The sequence below is a fragment of the Apium graveolens genome, chromosome 4, assembly GCF_009905375.1.
Source record: "Apium graveolens cultivar Ventura chromosome 4, ASM990537v1, whole genome shotgun sequence".
In the NCBI taxonomy this organism is placed as follows: Eukaryota; Viridiplantae; Streptophyta; class Magnoliopsida; order Apiales; family Apiaceae; genus Apium; species Apium graveolens.
The window spans coordinates 275,334,341-275,350,687 of NC_133650.1; the positions used below are offsets into that span (position 1 = coordinate 275,334,341).

The window sequence follows — 16,347 nt, forward strand, 5'->3', positions numbered from 1 at the left end:
ATTTTAAGCATTGAGAAACAACAAAAGAAACATTAGGAAACACTCTTTCTTAGACAAAACGTAAAATATAATACCAACTCATTCCTTAACACAGTGGTCAGTGGTCAACTAAAGTTCTATACCTATTTGAATGGTTACAAGACACTAAAATACGCAAAAACAATCAAGTCTAAAATACTCAAATTTATAACAAATATTGTGCTTTGATTTGACCCCAATCCTGTTGAACAAACTGAGGAAGAGGCTGATGATATCACATAACTTTCTGAGTTTTTCAGACACTAAGCCCACATCATTTTCAACAGCATAGTGCATAGTTAAAACTCAATACCGCAATTCATTCAAGCTATAACGCAATTACATAACAATCATAACAAATTAAACTGAACAATGTGAGCTCAGATAAATATAATACAAGTATAGTCCTTGACCTTCCACTAAGAAAGATCTAATAGAGCTGGGATTAGATATTCTATCTTCATCGCATCACATAAGAATTTTAAAACATGTTCATTTCAAATATCAAATTCGATTTCGATTAAAAAAGCTTAGCCTCAGTAAAATCCAGTAATATCATATGAAATGTGATTTCGACAGGTGGTTCTCCCTGTAAACAGGGTCCTGCTTCCACCACACCTCATTGCAGTGGATTATATCATCACCGGCAAAACACAAAACGCAATTAATTTAACAAATTCAACACAATAATCAACTGAATTTCAATTCAAAATAAGGCTCAGGTTAATTCAGCTCTCTCGATCAAGAATTTTCTGAAGCAGAACTGGCATTAAAGCTGTGTTTTCAATCATCACTGCCAATTTTTTCATCTAATAAACAAAACAATATTGAAATAGGCTCATATCAAGAAATTCAACCATTTTTATCCTTTATGCTTCATTGATTGCTCTCAGAAGCGCGGATAATTTATAATCATAGCCACAAAACTAAACATTCAACAAAAATATTATGTAGCGGATATATTTAGAGGTAAAACAATGAAAGAATTAATTAAACCTCCACGTTAAACACCGCAGAGAATATCTGCCTCAATGACTAGACCTTTTTTCCTGTATTTTTTTAATTTAAAGAAAAAAGGCTAAAGGTGTGTGAGGCAAATCATAACATAACCACATAGCATACGCGAAAAACAAAACAAAACAAAAATTTATTTATGGAGAGGTTAATAATTTATCGAGTATTAATTTAGCCGTCGACTTGACACAAAGAGAAGCCACGAAGGAGTAAGGTACAAAAAGGCTAAACTGCAACACTTGACGGCGAAAGTATAGCACTAGCATTGGGGCTTTCTTCTTCATACCTGCAAATTGATGCCTTCGGAGAAGCCCGGGGTGCTACGTGCATAAATTAGTAAAATATACATATATATTTTTTGTAAAAAACAAAAAGATGGATATGAAATTGAAGATGTAAACTATACGGTGAATGGAGGCTGAGAATGTGAGAATTAAGGTTGATTGGGGTAAGTTTATATAGGATCAGGGGAGATTGCAGAACCCTAATTTTAAGGTTTGGGTTGGTGACTAGAAAGGCCCAGCAGAAAAGCCCATTTGATCACTGGGCCTTGCTAATCAGATTACTTCCTCTTTTTCTTGCTGGGACGCTCTCGCTCCATTATTTAGCGAATAAAAAAAACGATAATAATATTTTTAAAATGTAATTATGAAAATGGCGAACAGGTTGTGTATTTTTTTTTATTATTTACCAATTTTTAACGATGTTATACAACTTGCGATAGCACTTTTTATATAAGAAAACACTTTTTAAACAAAAATAGCACTTATTAAGGGGCATATCCGATGTACTACATTAAATATTCCTTTCTTTTTTATATATAATAGCCTATAATTTGTGCCATGTACGGAGTAATTATACATTTATAATTTTATTATTTTCTAAAAATAATTTATAAAATACGGTAATTATATATTATTGAGATTAATGAAGTTAAATATTTACATATTATTTTGTATGTATTATATCGAATGATTCAAAATTTGGATAGTTAAACTTTAAAACAAAACACTATCGATTCGTGTTAAGAACTCTATTGAAGTACCTGTATGACATAATATCGATTCGTGGTCGTTCAAGGCGTGAAGGACAAATTGTTACATAATTTCATCTGTTGAGATATTTTGTGGGGTTAGTTATTTACTTTCATTATTTATGTATCTTTTTTGCTTTAGTCAATTTATAACTTATCTATTTTGAATCTTCCATGTTGATATCTTCTGTTCAAAATTGTTTTTCAAGTGATTGATATAATATCCCGAGAGATGTAATACATAGGGTAACTGATAAACTTTGTCATTTACGCTCTTTAGATACAAGTAACAATCAGCAAATTAAGAAGATGATGAACATGAACTTTATGTAACAGACTCCATTAATGAAAACCAGCAGATGTTCTGTACATTACTAGTGAAGAAGAAGAACTAAACTTAGAGAGAAGCACAATTGAGAGAGTTTATTTTTACAGATTGTATCTTAGCCATTAAGCTTGCTAACCAACAAAAAAGAGTAAACACTACTTTATAACCAACTATGTCTAACTAACTTTTACAGCTGTCATATGGTGGCAAGTGGGAGAGGAATATGGAAGTATATTCTGGTGTGCATGATCTTCAGCATAACTAGTGTGTGGAGCTGTTGTAGTAGCTCCAATACCCCCCCCCCCTAAGTTAGGATTGGATGAATCAATCAAGCCTAACTTGGAAAGTAAAAGATTGAACTGAGGTGAAGGTAAAGATTTTGTAAGAAAGTCTGCAAGCTGAGCATTAGTAGGTAAGTAAGCCAGCTGAATGAGCCCTTCTAAAACTTTATCACGAGTAAAGTGGCAATCGATTTCGATATGCTTAGTCCTTTCATGAAAGACTGGATTCTTAGCAATATGTAAAGCATATTGATTGTCACAATGAAGAGTTACAGGAGTCAAATCTGTTATACCAAAATCACCAAGCAGTCTAACTAGCCATGTAATCTCAGCAGCAGCACAAGCCAGAGCTCTGTATTCAGCTTCACTAGAAGACTTAGAAATGGTAGACTGTTTCTTAGATTTCCAAGTTATAGGTGACTGTCCCAGAAGTAAAAGATAACCAGTGATTGATTTTCTAGAATCAGGACAAGAAGCCCAATCACTGTCAGAGAATGCCTGAAGACTAAGAGAAGAGGATGCCTTGAGCAAAATTCCTTCTCCATACCTGCAAATTGATGCCTTCGGAGAAGCCCGGGGTGCTACGTGCATAAATCAGTAAAATATACATATATAATTTTTGTAAAAAAAGGTTGAAGATTAAATTGAAGATGTAAACTATGCGATGGATGGAGGCTGAGAATGAGAGAATTAAGGTGGATTGGGGTATGTTTATATAGGATCAGGGGAGTTTGCAGAACCCTAAATTTAAGGTTTGGGTTGGTGACCAGAAAAGCCCATTTGATCACTGGGCCTTGCTAATCAGATTACTTCCTCTTTTTCTTGCTAGGTCTATGTGCGCCCGCTCTCGTTCCATTATTTAGCGAATAAAAAAATGATGCCAAGTGAATATTTTTATTAATAATATTTTTAAAATGTAATCTATATTTCTATATTATCTTAAATGCTATTAATGCCCATTTAGAATTTACCCACTAAATTTACCCATGACCCACAATCCATGACTCATTTAATTTTTTTATACATAAAACATTATATTATACACATATCCATGGATCTTTTAAGATTTAAATATTTTATAACCCATATACAAACTAACCTATTATACAGCTAGACCCCCCTAATTGTAGCAACTGATTAGTACGCTCAAATTTTTTTGAATTTTTTTCTCTCTCAAACTGGTGCTAAATGTAGTAACTGATTAATAGGTTTCCTCTGCCGTTCTTCTCAATCCAACGATTTTGCTCCGACGATCTCCAGTCAAGCATGGATTCTCGCTCCCTGGAAGGCTCAGGCTCTGCAAGGACATCACTTTTAGGTTTGATTTCATCATGAATAACTGTTAACTATCATGCACGTTAAGTGTTATATGATTTTGAATGGTTTTATGTTTTTGTTCGTAGGGTTGAAACGTTTGATTCGTAGCCAAGATTCATCAGACCAAGGCTCAAATCAATCTTCTATGTTCCAGGCTATCACAAGTTTTCCTGTTTCTGAGTCGAATGGTGAATATCATTCTTCCTCTTACATTTTGTATGTAGATTATAATCTAATTCATGTTCTTATATTCATCTCATTGAGTCAGTTGTGAAGCGTAGAAACGTATGTGTTGAAAAAGAAAATCAGAGTCCCAATGTTACGGTCTCGAATACACAGTCACCAGGTTCTGCATTATCATCTGGTATGTTTTCCATTATATTTGTTCATTATCTGTTACATTAGTGAATGTTGGGAACTCATGATTCATATGCATTTTGTAGTTGGATTTAGGTCTCCTTTACAGCCATTATTCAATAGTAATACAAATGTATTGCGTGATTCCAGTCCACACAATCCATCTATTTTTGTTGCTGATATTTCGTCTAATAGAACCACCCGGACTTCCTTCACTGGTATTTCGATTTTTTAACCAATGTAAAGTGCAGAAGTGGGAATGTTTGTATGACTATTTATTCTATTTTTTTTGTTGTAGATTTGAAATGTATGAGCAGAAGTGTGGGTTTGAGACCTCTTGGTGGACCAAATAGCACGCCTGTCAGTGTACAAATTTCACTTATTTCGGGGATTACAGTTGAAGAGGATAACACTCCAATTGCTAGGCGCATGGATCAACCTGCTACACTCTCATATATTACCAATTTGCCGTGTACATTATATTATAACTTTATACTGAAATAAAGATTTTTGTATGCTCTGTTGCGTTTACTAAATTGCTAATATTATATTATTTTGTTTGTTACAGCTGTGAAACGTAGAGTACGTGGTCGCAATATTGAGAATCTTTTAGCTAGTAATAACAGTGTTTCAACGAATAACCAAAAAAAAAGATTACGCCTTTAGAAGAATCATGTGTGTTACGTATTAATCAGTTTATGAATTTTTTAATATATAAAATTTGTAATACTTTATGTTTTATTTGTTGTTATGACCAATAAGAATCCATTGTTATTTCTTGCTGCAGCTAAGAAATGTAGATTACGTGGTCCTAATGTTGATAATAGGAAGACAATACCACAGCGTAAGTTTTGTGTGATGCACATAATACATGATTATGCATGTTCATTTATAAGATTTCATGTTTTTACTGTTGTGAAAATAATTGAAAATCCATTTGTGTATTTTGTTGCAGCTAAGAAATGTAGGGTACGTGGCCCTAATATTAAGAAGATTTATACAGATCACATATGTACGTTTTGTTATTACATATTTCCTGATATGCGAATTTATAAAAAAAATTACCTTGCTGGGATTGATCCCATTATTACCATTCACTGATTTGTATGTTGAAGTATTTGTTCACTCTTCAGCAGTGATAGGAAAAAGACCTAATATTGAGAAGATTTATACAGATCCCATGTGTACGTTTTGTTATTACATGTTTCCTGATATGCGAATTTATAAAAATTGATCCCATTATTACCATTCACTGATTTGTATGCTGAAGTATTTGTTCACTCTTCAGCAGTGATAGGAAAAATGTTAGATATATTTGATAATGTCATGGCTAATATGATTTATGTTTAGTTTTCAGATCTTACTTGAACAGGATAAATCAGTATTTACTGGAAGTCGGGACTTAAGGATATCAGTACTTATATTATCAGGAGATAATCATCAGAAGATGGATATCAAAACTTAAGTGCTGAAGGACGTTCAGATAAGGACAGTAGCTGATTAAAGGAAAGAAGATCGAGATAAATATAAGAAGAGATATGCATGAAGAAGGAATTCTATGAAGAATAGAATACTTGGAAGAAAAGATATCTGATTGATATATTTTAGGAAGCAGAATTATATTCCATATCAATTAGCGATTATCTTGTAACTGTGTAGTATATAAACACAGACATAGGGTTTACACTATAAGTGTTATCATATTCGAGAAGATTATTCATTGTAACCCTAACAGCTCTCGTGATATTTGTTCATCACTGAGAGGTAACAGTTCCATACTGTAACAGAGTTTATTGTTTCAATAAAGTTTGTTTTCTGTTACTTGAGTTATTAGAGTTCGATTTGATTGTACTTTACACTGTATTCACCCCCTCTACAGCGTGTGTGACCTAACAAGTGGTATCAGAGCCTATTTGTTAACGCACATACAGTTTAAGATCCAAACACAATCATGTCTGACACATAAACTCCAACTAAGCCTACCAAAACTGAAGAACCTCCAAAGACACAAATTCAAGGTCGGTATGAGACCATCAGAGTTCCCATACTAAGACCATCTGAATATGCCATATGGAAGGTGAGGATGACCATGTTTCTGGAAGCTACAGATCCAAAATATCTTAATAGAATCAAGGAAGGACCTCACAAACCAACCAAGCTCGCAGTTGCAGTTGCAGGTGAAGCAGTAAAGACTGTACCAAAGGAGAAGAGTGATTATACTACTGAAGATATCGCATCAATTGCTAAGGATGCTTAGGTACGACACTTACTGCATAGTGCCATTGATAATGTAATGTCAAACAGGGTAATTAACTGCAAAACTGCAAAGGAGATATGGGATGCTTTGGAAACAAGGTGTCAGGGAACTGATACAATTAAGAAGAACAGGAAGACAATACTCACTCAAGAGTATGAACACTTTGACTCAAAGGCTAATGAGTCATTGACTGATTTATATGATAGATTTGTCAAACTCTTGAATGATCTGTCACTGGTTAATAAGGAGTATGATCTTGAAGATTTAAACCTTAAATTCCTGTTAGCTCTTCCTGAATGTTGGGATTTGAAGGCAATAATAATAAGAGACAACTACAGTCTTGATGAAACAACTCTTGATGAAATTTATGGAATGCTCAAGACTCATGAACCTGAGATGAAACAAAGAAGTAAGAGGAAAGGAGGAAAGTCAAGGACAGTTGCTCTTAAAGCTGAAGAAGAATCCCCTAAGGCAGCTACCTCAAGGAAAGACAAGGGGATCACAAAGATTGCATACAGAAAGTTCAGGAAGGGAAAGAAGTTTTCCAGGAAAGGCACAAGTTCTGATAAGAAGAATTTTAGAAGATCTGAGGACAGAGGAGGAAAGTCTGATAGAGGAGATTATACCAATGTCAAATGCTATAACTGTGGTGAGAAAGGCCACATATCTCCTGATTGCAAGAAAGTGAAGGGTGACAAAGGCAAGGGTCTTGTCACAAAGAAGAAAAGCTGGACAGACACCTCAGACTCTGAAAGTGAGGAGAACTATGCTTTGATGGTAAATGCTGATAAAGAAAGTGCTGAGAGCAGTTCTGAAGCTGCTGAAACAAAGGGCAACAGGAAAAATATCCTAGTTCTGGACAACGGATGTTCAGGACATATGACTGGAAATAAAGCCCTGCTATCAGACTTTATGGAGAAAGCTGGCCCAAGTGTTTCTTATGGAGATGACAACATTGGAAAAACATTGGGATATGACAATATCAATCTTGGGAATGTCATCATTAAAGAAGTAGCTCTAGTCTCAGGACTTAAACACAATCTGCTGAGTATAAGTCAAATCTGTGACAGAGGTTATCATGTTGATTTCTTTGAAGAACACTGTGAAGTTGTGAGTAAATCTAAAGGAAAAGTTGTTCTGAAAGGATACGGGCGTGGTAACATTTATGAAGCTAAGCTTTCAACAAGTACTGATGGTTCTACAATCTGTCTGATGAGTAGAGCATCAATTGAAGAAAGCTGGAATTGGCACAAGAAACTCTCTCATTTAAATTTCAACAATATAAATGAACTAGTCAAGAAAGATCTTGTGAGAGGACTGCCAAAGTCAGTATTTGCTCCTGATGGCCTTTGTGATTCTTGTCAAAAGCCAAACAAAGAAAATCTTCATTCAAGAGCAAGACTGAATCATCAATTCTTGAGCCTTATCATCTACTATATGTTGATCTATTTGGTCCAGTGAATGTCATGTCTATTGCAAAGAAGAAATATGCCTTGGTCATAGTAGATGAGTTCACTAGATACCCATGGGTGTATTTCTTGCAAACAAAAAGTGAAACTGCATCTATCTTGATTGATCATGTCAAACAACTCGATAAATTGGTCAAAGACTCTGTGAAAACCATAAGGAGTGATAATGGTACTGAGTTCAAGAATTTGATAATGGAAGAGTTCTGCAAAAACCATGGAATTAAGCAGGAATTCTCTGCTCCTGGAACTCCACAGCAAAATGGAGTTGTTGAAAGAAAGAATAGAACTCTCATTGAAGCTGCACGTATAATGCTTGAAGAAGCAAAGCTTCCAACCTATTTCTGGGCTGAAGCTGTGCAGACTGCTTGTTTTACTCAAAATGCAACACTCATTAACAAGCAAGGAAAGACACCATATGAGATGGTGAAGAAAAAGAAGCCAAATCTGAAGTATTTTCATGTATTTGGATGCAAGTGTTTTGTTCTCAAGACTCATCCTGAACAGCTATCCAAATTTGATCTAAAAGCTGATGAATGAATCTTTGTTGGATATCCACTTTTCATAAAAGCCTTCAGAGTCTATAATCTGAGAACAAGAGTGGTCATGGAATCTATCAATGTCTCTTTTGATGACAAGAAGATTACTGGACTTGAAGATTTTATTGATCATGATCAGCTGAGATTTGAAAATGAAGACTCAAATTCTGATACCGAAAATCCTGACAGTCTAAGTCCTGATACTGTAAACTCTGATGGATTAAACTCTGATGTTATTGAAACTGTGGTGACTACGCCAAAGAAAGATGCACCTATGCAGGGGGAGCATACTCAAGATCTTACCACATCTCAAGGAGCATCAGAACATACATTTGGCTCTTCAAGTTCTGATCCGTCAAATTCTGATAAGCCAAGTTCTGATAGTTCTGAAAATCTAAATTCTGAAGAATCCAACTCAGAGAGCATAGTTTCAGGGGGAGCATCAGAAAATGAAAATGAAGACAGTATGGATCATGGGGGAGCATCCAGTTCTAGAGAAAACCTTCCATCCGCAAGGAAGTGGGCTAAATCACATACACCTGATTTGATAATTGGAAATCCTGATGCAGGTGTCAGAACTAGAACATGTACTTCAAATGAATGTCTTTACAATTCTTTTCTCTCTCAGACTGAGCCAAAGAAAGTGGAAGAAGCTTTTCAAGATGCTGATTGGGTGCAAGCAATGCAGGAAGAGCTAAATGAATTTGAAAGAAACAAAGTCTGGACCCTGGTGCCAAGACCAAAGAATAGATCTGTTGTTGGTACAAAGTGGGTATTCAGAAACAAAACTGACAGTGATGGCATAATTACAAGGAATAAGGCAAGGCTGGTTGCAAAAGGATATTCTCAATAGGAGAGAATTGATTATGATGAAACATTTACACCAGTTGCTAGGTTAGAAGCCATAAGGATATTTTTGGCTTATGTTGCTCAAAAAAGGTTTACTGTCTTTCAAATGGATGTGAAAAGTGCTTTTCTCAACGGAGAATTGGAGGAGGAAGTATATGTCGAACAACCTCCAGGCTTTGTAGATTCCAAATATCCAGATTATGTCTACAGGCTAGATAAAGCACTTTATGGACTTAAGCAAGCTCCTAAAGTATGGTATGAGACTTTAGCTCAGTTTCTTCTGGAAAGTGGATTTAACAGAGGAACAATAGACAAAACACTGTTCTACCTCAACCATGGAAAGGACTTACTTCTGGTCCAGATTTATGTTGATGATATCATTTTTGGATCTACAAATGACAGACTTTGCAAAAAGTTTGCCAAACTAATGCAGTCAAGGTATCAGATTAGTATGATGGGGGAACTTAGCTATTTTCTGGGCCTTCAAGTCAACCAAAATGAAGAAGGCACTTTTATTTGTCAAACTAAGTACACCAGAAACTTGCTGAAGAAATTTGGAATGCAAGATTGTTCAAGTGCATCCACTCCCATGGCCACTACAATAAAACTGGACAAGGATACTGGTAAATCAGTAGATATTACTGATTACAGAGGTATGATTGGCTCTCTACTCTATCTAACTGCTAGTAGACCTGATATCATGTATGCTACCTGTCTTTGTGCAAGATTTCAAGCAGATCCAAGAGAACCTCACTTAACAGCTGTAAAAAGAATATTCAAGTATCTTAAGGGAACAGCTGATCTGGGATTGTGGTATCCCAGAGAATCAGATTTTAAACTAATAGGTTACTCAGATGCAGATTTTGCAGGTTGCAAAATTGACAGGAAAAGCACAAGTGGAAGCTGCCAATTTCTTGGAGGCGGATTGGTTTCTTGGTTTAGCAAGAAACAAAAGGCAATTTTCACATCAACTGCAGAAGCATAGTATATTGCTGCAGGAAGCTGTTGTGCACAGATTCTTTGGATGAAGAATTAGTTACTGGATTATGGGTTAACATATTTCAAAATCCCTATTTACTGTGATAATCAAAGTGCTATTGCTATGACAGGTAATCCAGTTCAACACTCTATGACAAAGCACATCAGCATCAGGTACCACTTCATCAAGGAACATGTGGATGAAGGTACAGTGGAATTGCACTTTGTTCCAACAGATCAACAACTAGCAGATATCTTCACAAACCACTGTGTGAATCTACCTTTACAAGATTGGTAAATAAACTTGGAATGATTTTAGGTTCTTTCTCTAAATCTGCTTAGTTTTGTTCTGATGCATCAGACTTTATGATCAGTATATATAGAAATTACTCTCTTTGTGTATTTTGTGCTTAATTGAAAATTTGCTAAAGTACTGACTGTTGTCTGATGTAAGTTTCTAAACTCTGATTGTGATATGTCTGTTAATATAATTACTCACTCCTATGAGGATACTTGTGCTAGATGCTGACCTAGTAATCTTCAATATACTAATGATCCCATGTTAGAATTAATTATTTCTGTGGAAATCTATTGACACAAGCAAATTCTGATATTGAGCTTAGTTGAATTTACTTTGTCTATATTATTATTAAGTCGCAAACTAGAATAATGCTACTCATCTGTTAAGTTCTGATGCTAGTAAATCTGTTGAATGTACTAAGTGCTGATAAACCTCACTTATCAAAAGAAATAGAAAAAGAAACAAGGATTAAAAATCAGGTACTCCTTTGAGATCTAGAGTAAAAAATGTGGAAGGGAAGACCCAAGTGCATTGCTGGTATTAAGTAATATGCATCAGAAAAGCAAATAAAATATTTTCTTGGTGATTTTTCACACTCTATGATTACTGGAGAAATACTCTGATAATAGCATAAATTTTGATAAGCAGTTGTGACTCACTTACACTGAGAAGCCACTGTAAAATAGAATTTAAAAAGATGCACAAAATTAGCACAAAATAGTTGAGGTGGACTCAAGCATGAATTCATTCAATAGTAGGTTTCAGAATAATGACAGGTTTTTAGTAAAGTTTTAGTTATGCCTTATTTCTAAGATGTACTAAAGTGAATCAGACTTTTCTCTTTGTCTGATATTTAGCTTAATGCACACACTAAACACTCCATATGAATGATGAACATTACTGTGGTGATCTATGTTGTTTTGGATGAACAGTTATTGTGTCACATTGCACAAATTCTGAGGACAAGTTCTGATTGCACGTTCTGATGATTAAGTTCTGATCTCATATACCTCTTTTAAGGATTCCAATTGAATCTCGTGGGATTGACGTGAGGGGGCAGGGATGTGTGAGGACTTACTAAGATAGGCATTCATTTATCAAGTTAAGAAATTATGTTCTGATGACTGTTAAGTTCTGATATAAGTCTAAGTTCTGATATTAAATTCTGATTCTTTACTTGACTTATTTGTGGATAAAATTTGCAAACAGTCTCAGTTTAAACCAGAATATGTTGAAGTGGAAGATTAACAGTCACTATATTTAGGGATAGTGATACTCGTACATGCACAGTCAATTTTTACTTGCTACTTGTGCGCATTAAACCATGTTTTACTTTCCAATGACTGTTTTTCTTTTTCCAAGTCTAGGGAGACAAGGTAGAATTAATTCTACCTGTCAGCATTAAATTTCTTTGCGTCTCCTGGCATTCTCTTGCCTATATAAACAACCACTTCACATCAGCCTTCCCATCAAATCTTTTATCACAAACTCACCTTCATAATCTTTATATCAAAAACACCATGGTCAATTACAATATGTTTTTGAACTATGAAACATTCAACATGGAGCTGAGCTGTGCCGATTGACAGCAGAAATGGCACGTCACTGCCATTCCTGATGAGATATATGACTCAGTTCCCCATGAGGTACTCACCCACCTCCTGTTCTTCTACATAGACTACCATCGCCATCTGGAGTGATTGAAGGAGGAAAGGCTGGAAGCTCTCCGCCAGCAAGAGCGAATCATACGACTCGCTATTCTGTTTGTCGAGAGTAGGAAGAAGAAATGATTTATTTTCTTCTTCCTGTTTTTCTTCATCATCAGCCTTGCCCTGCTTCTTGAGCTAGGACAAAGGCTGTTGACGTTAGGTTTAGCAGCTTAGGGCAATCTTGTAAAAGTTCTGATGTAATTTAAATTTCATGAATGTATTCTCTTGATATATTAATGAAATTTGTTTTTTTTCAAGATCTTGTCTCTGAGATATTTTGTAATGCATTGATAAATCCTGATAAATATTCATATTATGTTGACCATATAAATTTTGTTTTAAATTAAGTTCTGATTTTACTTTATCAGTACTTGCTCATCTGATTTATTTTGGTCATTTTCACTCGAATTTTTTTTCAGAATATTGGTGTTGTAGTAAAAAATTAAATAAGTGGGAACAGTTTCAATTCTGAATTAAAACTGATTTACCTTGATTAATGGAATAACTGGGTAAGTGGAACGGTTTTTCCTTGAAAAACTGCAAGTGGGTAAGTAATGATTACTGTTTTCCCGTGCCCATTAACTATTCGTTATTACTGCATGTCTGACAGGTGTCCAACGGTTACATTTTTTCAAAAGTATAAGTAAGACAGAGAGAGGATTTTCTAATCTTTTATTCACTTTTATACTTTTTCTCTCTATTTGCTTTTACTCTCTTTCTTCTTCTAAAGTTGTTTTTTCATATAGACATTCTATCAAATACCTAACAGGCACTTATAAATCTCGATTATTTTCATGGCACCTAAGGATTTAATCATTGATGGAGCTAAATTTGTTCCAAACAACTATGCTGCAATTCTTGATAATGCTGAAGCTCCGTCTGAATTGCATTTTGTGCAAGATCTTCTTGCACACAGTGAAATCGGGTATGCATTGACCCAACCTTCAGTCTTCTCAAGCCAACAAGTTCTGACATTTTGGAGGACTGGAAACTTTGATAATGGTGGTCAAAATGGTACTCCTAGTATTGTTTTCGAAGTGGGTGATTCTCCATATGCAGTCACTCCTGGTACAATACGCAAGGCTCTACATCTACCAGAAGGATGTACTTTTTCAACTCCAGAGAAATCAGCTCTTCAGGAGTTAATGGCCAGTTTGGGGTATGAGCAGAGTTTGGCCAAGCTTGGGCAGTTGAAATGGGCTCATATCAGGAGGGAATGGAGCTTCTTCTTCGACTGCATCACTAAAGCTTTTGGGAACAAGTGTTCAAATTTTGATGCCATCCCTATAATGAGTCAGCACATCGGGTATGCCATCATTAACCAAACTCATTTTGATTTTGTAACTGCTGTAATAGGTTTTATCGGGGATAGGATGACAGAGGATAGGAATGTTGTCTACTTTGCTAGATTCTGTCAACTTATATATACTTTTTGTACTGATGAACCTCGACTAGCCAGTACCTTAACTCCACCTTTCAAAGTTGCAAAACGTTACTTTAATGACCTGGTAAATGCTGACACTAAGAAACAAGTGGTTAGACCTTTACAGATTCCTCAGTCTGTAAAACAGATCTTAGTAAATGCTGATCCTGAATCCTATAGATCTGTTTATCCTGATGTTCAACCAACAACCACCTCCCAAACACCACAACAACCATCAGAACATACCACCCATACTACTCAACCAACCCTCAGGAAATATCTCAAATCATATCTCACCACTTCACAGAAAGTTCAATCTTCATCCTCAGAACCTACTGTGAAGCCTTCATCTTCCAAGCCTAAGAGGACAAAGACTGTTCCTCAAACATCTCAAAAGAGAAGGAGGATTGCTTTGAGAGATGAGTCAGACAGTGAGGAACAGGTTTCTACATCAGAACCTGTTGTCAAAGAAGCTGAGAAAGTGACTTCTCAGAAGGATTCTGGAATCGGGGGATCTAAGCTTCTCAAAAGGCTTAGAAGAATGACTGTTGCTGAAACTCCCAAGGAATCCATATCTTCAAAGAGATACAAGAAACAGAAGGCAAAAAGGCCAATTTCAGATGATGAGGAAGCAGCAGCTAAGGAAGGAGATCAGGAATCTCTGATCTCACAAGACCCAGAATCTGCTAAAGCCACTGTTTCTCCATCAACTCCAACTCAGGAAGCTGTTCCTGAAAATGCCAACACACCATCTGTGTCTCCTAAGACTGTATCTCCTGTTAATACAGGCACAAGTGCTGATATAGATATCCAGACCTTGGTTGTGCCTGAAGTAATTTGCTTAGAAGCTACAACAACAACTAATCCATCAACAACACCTGTTACTGATGCTGCTCAAACTCCAGAATTATCTACTACACCTTCTCTGCATCTAGATGATGATGATCAGAATATATGTGAGCATCAGGATATGGCTGTTGATCAGAACTTGGAACCAGATCAGCAATTAGAGGATGCTGAAGCCTCCATTGCTACTCATACTGTTGTTTTATCAGAAGATACTGATTCCATAAGTTCTGATGCTGCAAATGCTAGAGATACTGGTGATGCTGCTCCAAATGCAGATGCTGATGAAGCAGGTCCTTCAGGACATGTCCCTCAACAAACTGTTCTTAAATCTGAACTTGTTAAGAAGTTTGTTAAAAGAGAAGCACCAGTGCCTTGGAGTGAAACTCCTGCAGGACAGGAGTGGACTAAGGAATGGAACTCAATTACTTGTGTTCCATCTGCAAAGAATCTGGCTGAGCACTTGACAAAAGCTGATGAGATGTTAAATACTGATTATTTCAAAACACAACTTAGAGTCACTGCATTGAGTACTAAACATCTACACGGTCTTAATTCTACTACTCATGCAGAGCTACACAAGATTCAGGAAGAATTCATCAAACAGGAACAAATTCAAAAGATTGATAAGAAAAAGTTCTTCCAACCTACCTTTGACAGGATTGCTTATATTTAGAAGAATCAAGAGACTCAACAAGCTCAGATTGATGATATTCTGAAAAATCAAGCTTCTCAGCAATCTCAACTTAATGAAATCCAAGCCTCAGTGGAATTGCTTGTCTCTCTTCTATTACCTGTTGATGCCAAAAAGGGGGAGAAAGTAATTAAGTCCAAATGCAAGACTGATAAGACACTGAAAGGGAAGGATGATGAAAAGGATGATCAAGGAAACTCGGGAATGGGTAGAGGTCATAGTCAAGGTAGAGGTTTCTCATCAAGAAAAGCTGAAATCACAAGTCACATGACAAGTTCTGATACTGGGAAAAGAATTAGTTCTGCTACTGGTAAAAGGATAAGTTTTGATGAACTTTTAGATCTTGATAAAGAAATGTCAAGACAGTTATTTCTTCAGGAAAATCCAGGAATGGACTTGGAGAGTTTAATGGAAGAAGAAGCCAGACTTAAATCATAGAAAGTCACATCTAAATCTGAAGCTTCTGGTGAAAAGACACTTCCAAAACCCAAAGGCATTGTGATAAAAGAAAGGACAAATACTGAAGCAACATTGGCTAAATCACAACCGCAGATAGATCCAAGATCCAAGGGTAAAGAAAAGGTTGGTGAACCTATCAAGGTTTATGTGCCTCCTGAGAATGAAGAAATCACTGATGAAAAGATGATCTTGCTCTAACTTCAAGAAAAGTTCTTAAAACAACCTCGGACATGGCTCAAGTTGTTCAGAGTCAAGAGACTGTAAGTTATGATATTTTGAAGAAGCAAGTAACCTCTGACACAGCTCAAGTTAACTTGATATCAGAAGATAGATCAAAGAAACTCCTACCAGGATTCACTAAAGCAAAATAGACTCAACCTTTGAAGACTGCTACAAGTGGTTTTGAAGCAAGAGTAGTTACTGGAAAGGAAGTAAGAGATAAAACTGGATTGGGAAGTGCTGATGAAAGAATAATACA

At 35.9% G+C, this 16,347-nt stretch overlaps 6 non-coding genes across 6 annotated transcripts; all 6 read right to left on the reverse strand.

The window, feature by feature from the left end:
* Positions 1-191: 191 nt before the first annotated feature.
* Positions 192-299, reverse strand: LOC141722802 (small nucleolar RNA snoR97). The gene has a single exon (XR_012575804.1). It is a non-coding gene; the product is annotated as a small nucleolar RNA snoR97 (small nucleolar RNA).
* Positions 300-390: 91 nt separating this feature from the next.
* LOC141722797 (small nucleolar RNA snoR69Y) lies at positions 391-492 on the reverse strand. Its single transcript, XR_012575799.1, has one exon. It is a non-coding gene; the product is annotated as a small nucleolar RNA snoR69Y (small nucleolar RNA).
* A 59-nt stretch (positions 493-551) lies between these two features.
* LOC141722779 (small nucleolar RNA Z278) lies at positions 552-666 on the reverse strand. The gene has a single exon (XR_012575782.1). It is a non-coding gene; the product is annotated as a small nucleolar RNA Z278 (small nucleolar RNA).
* Positions 667-729: 63 nt separating this feature from the next.
* LOC141722775 (small nucleolar RNA Z223) lies at positions 730-820 on the reverse strand. Its single transcript, XR_012575778.1, has one exon. It is a non-coding gene; the product is annotated as a small nucleolar RNA Z223 (small nucleolar RNA).
* A 32-nt stretch (positions 821-852) lies between these two features.
* LOC141722806 (small nucleolar RNA U36a) lies at positions 853-939 on the reverse strand. The gene has a single exon (XR_012575808.1). It is a non-coding gene; the product is annotated as a small nucleolar RNA U36a (small nucleolar RNA).
* Positions 940-1,199: 260 nt separating this feature from the next.
* LOC141722809 (small nucleolar RNA snoR134) lies at positions 1,200-1,362 on the reverse strand. Its single transcript, XR_012575811.1, has one exon. It is a non-coding gene; the product is annotated as a small nucleolar RNA snoR134 (small nucleolar RNA).
* Positions 1,363-16,347: the final 14,985 nt, after the last annotated feature.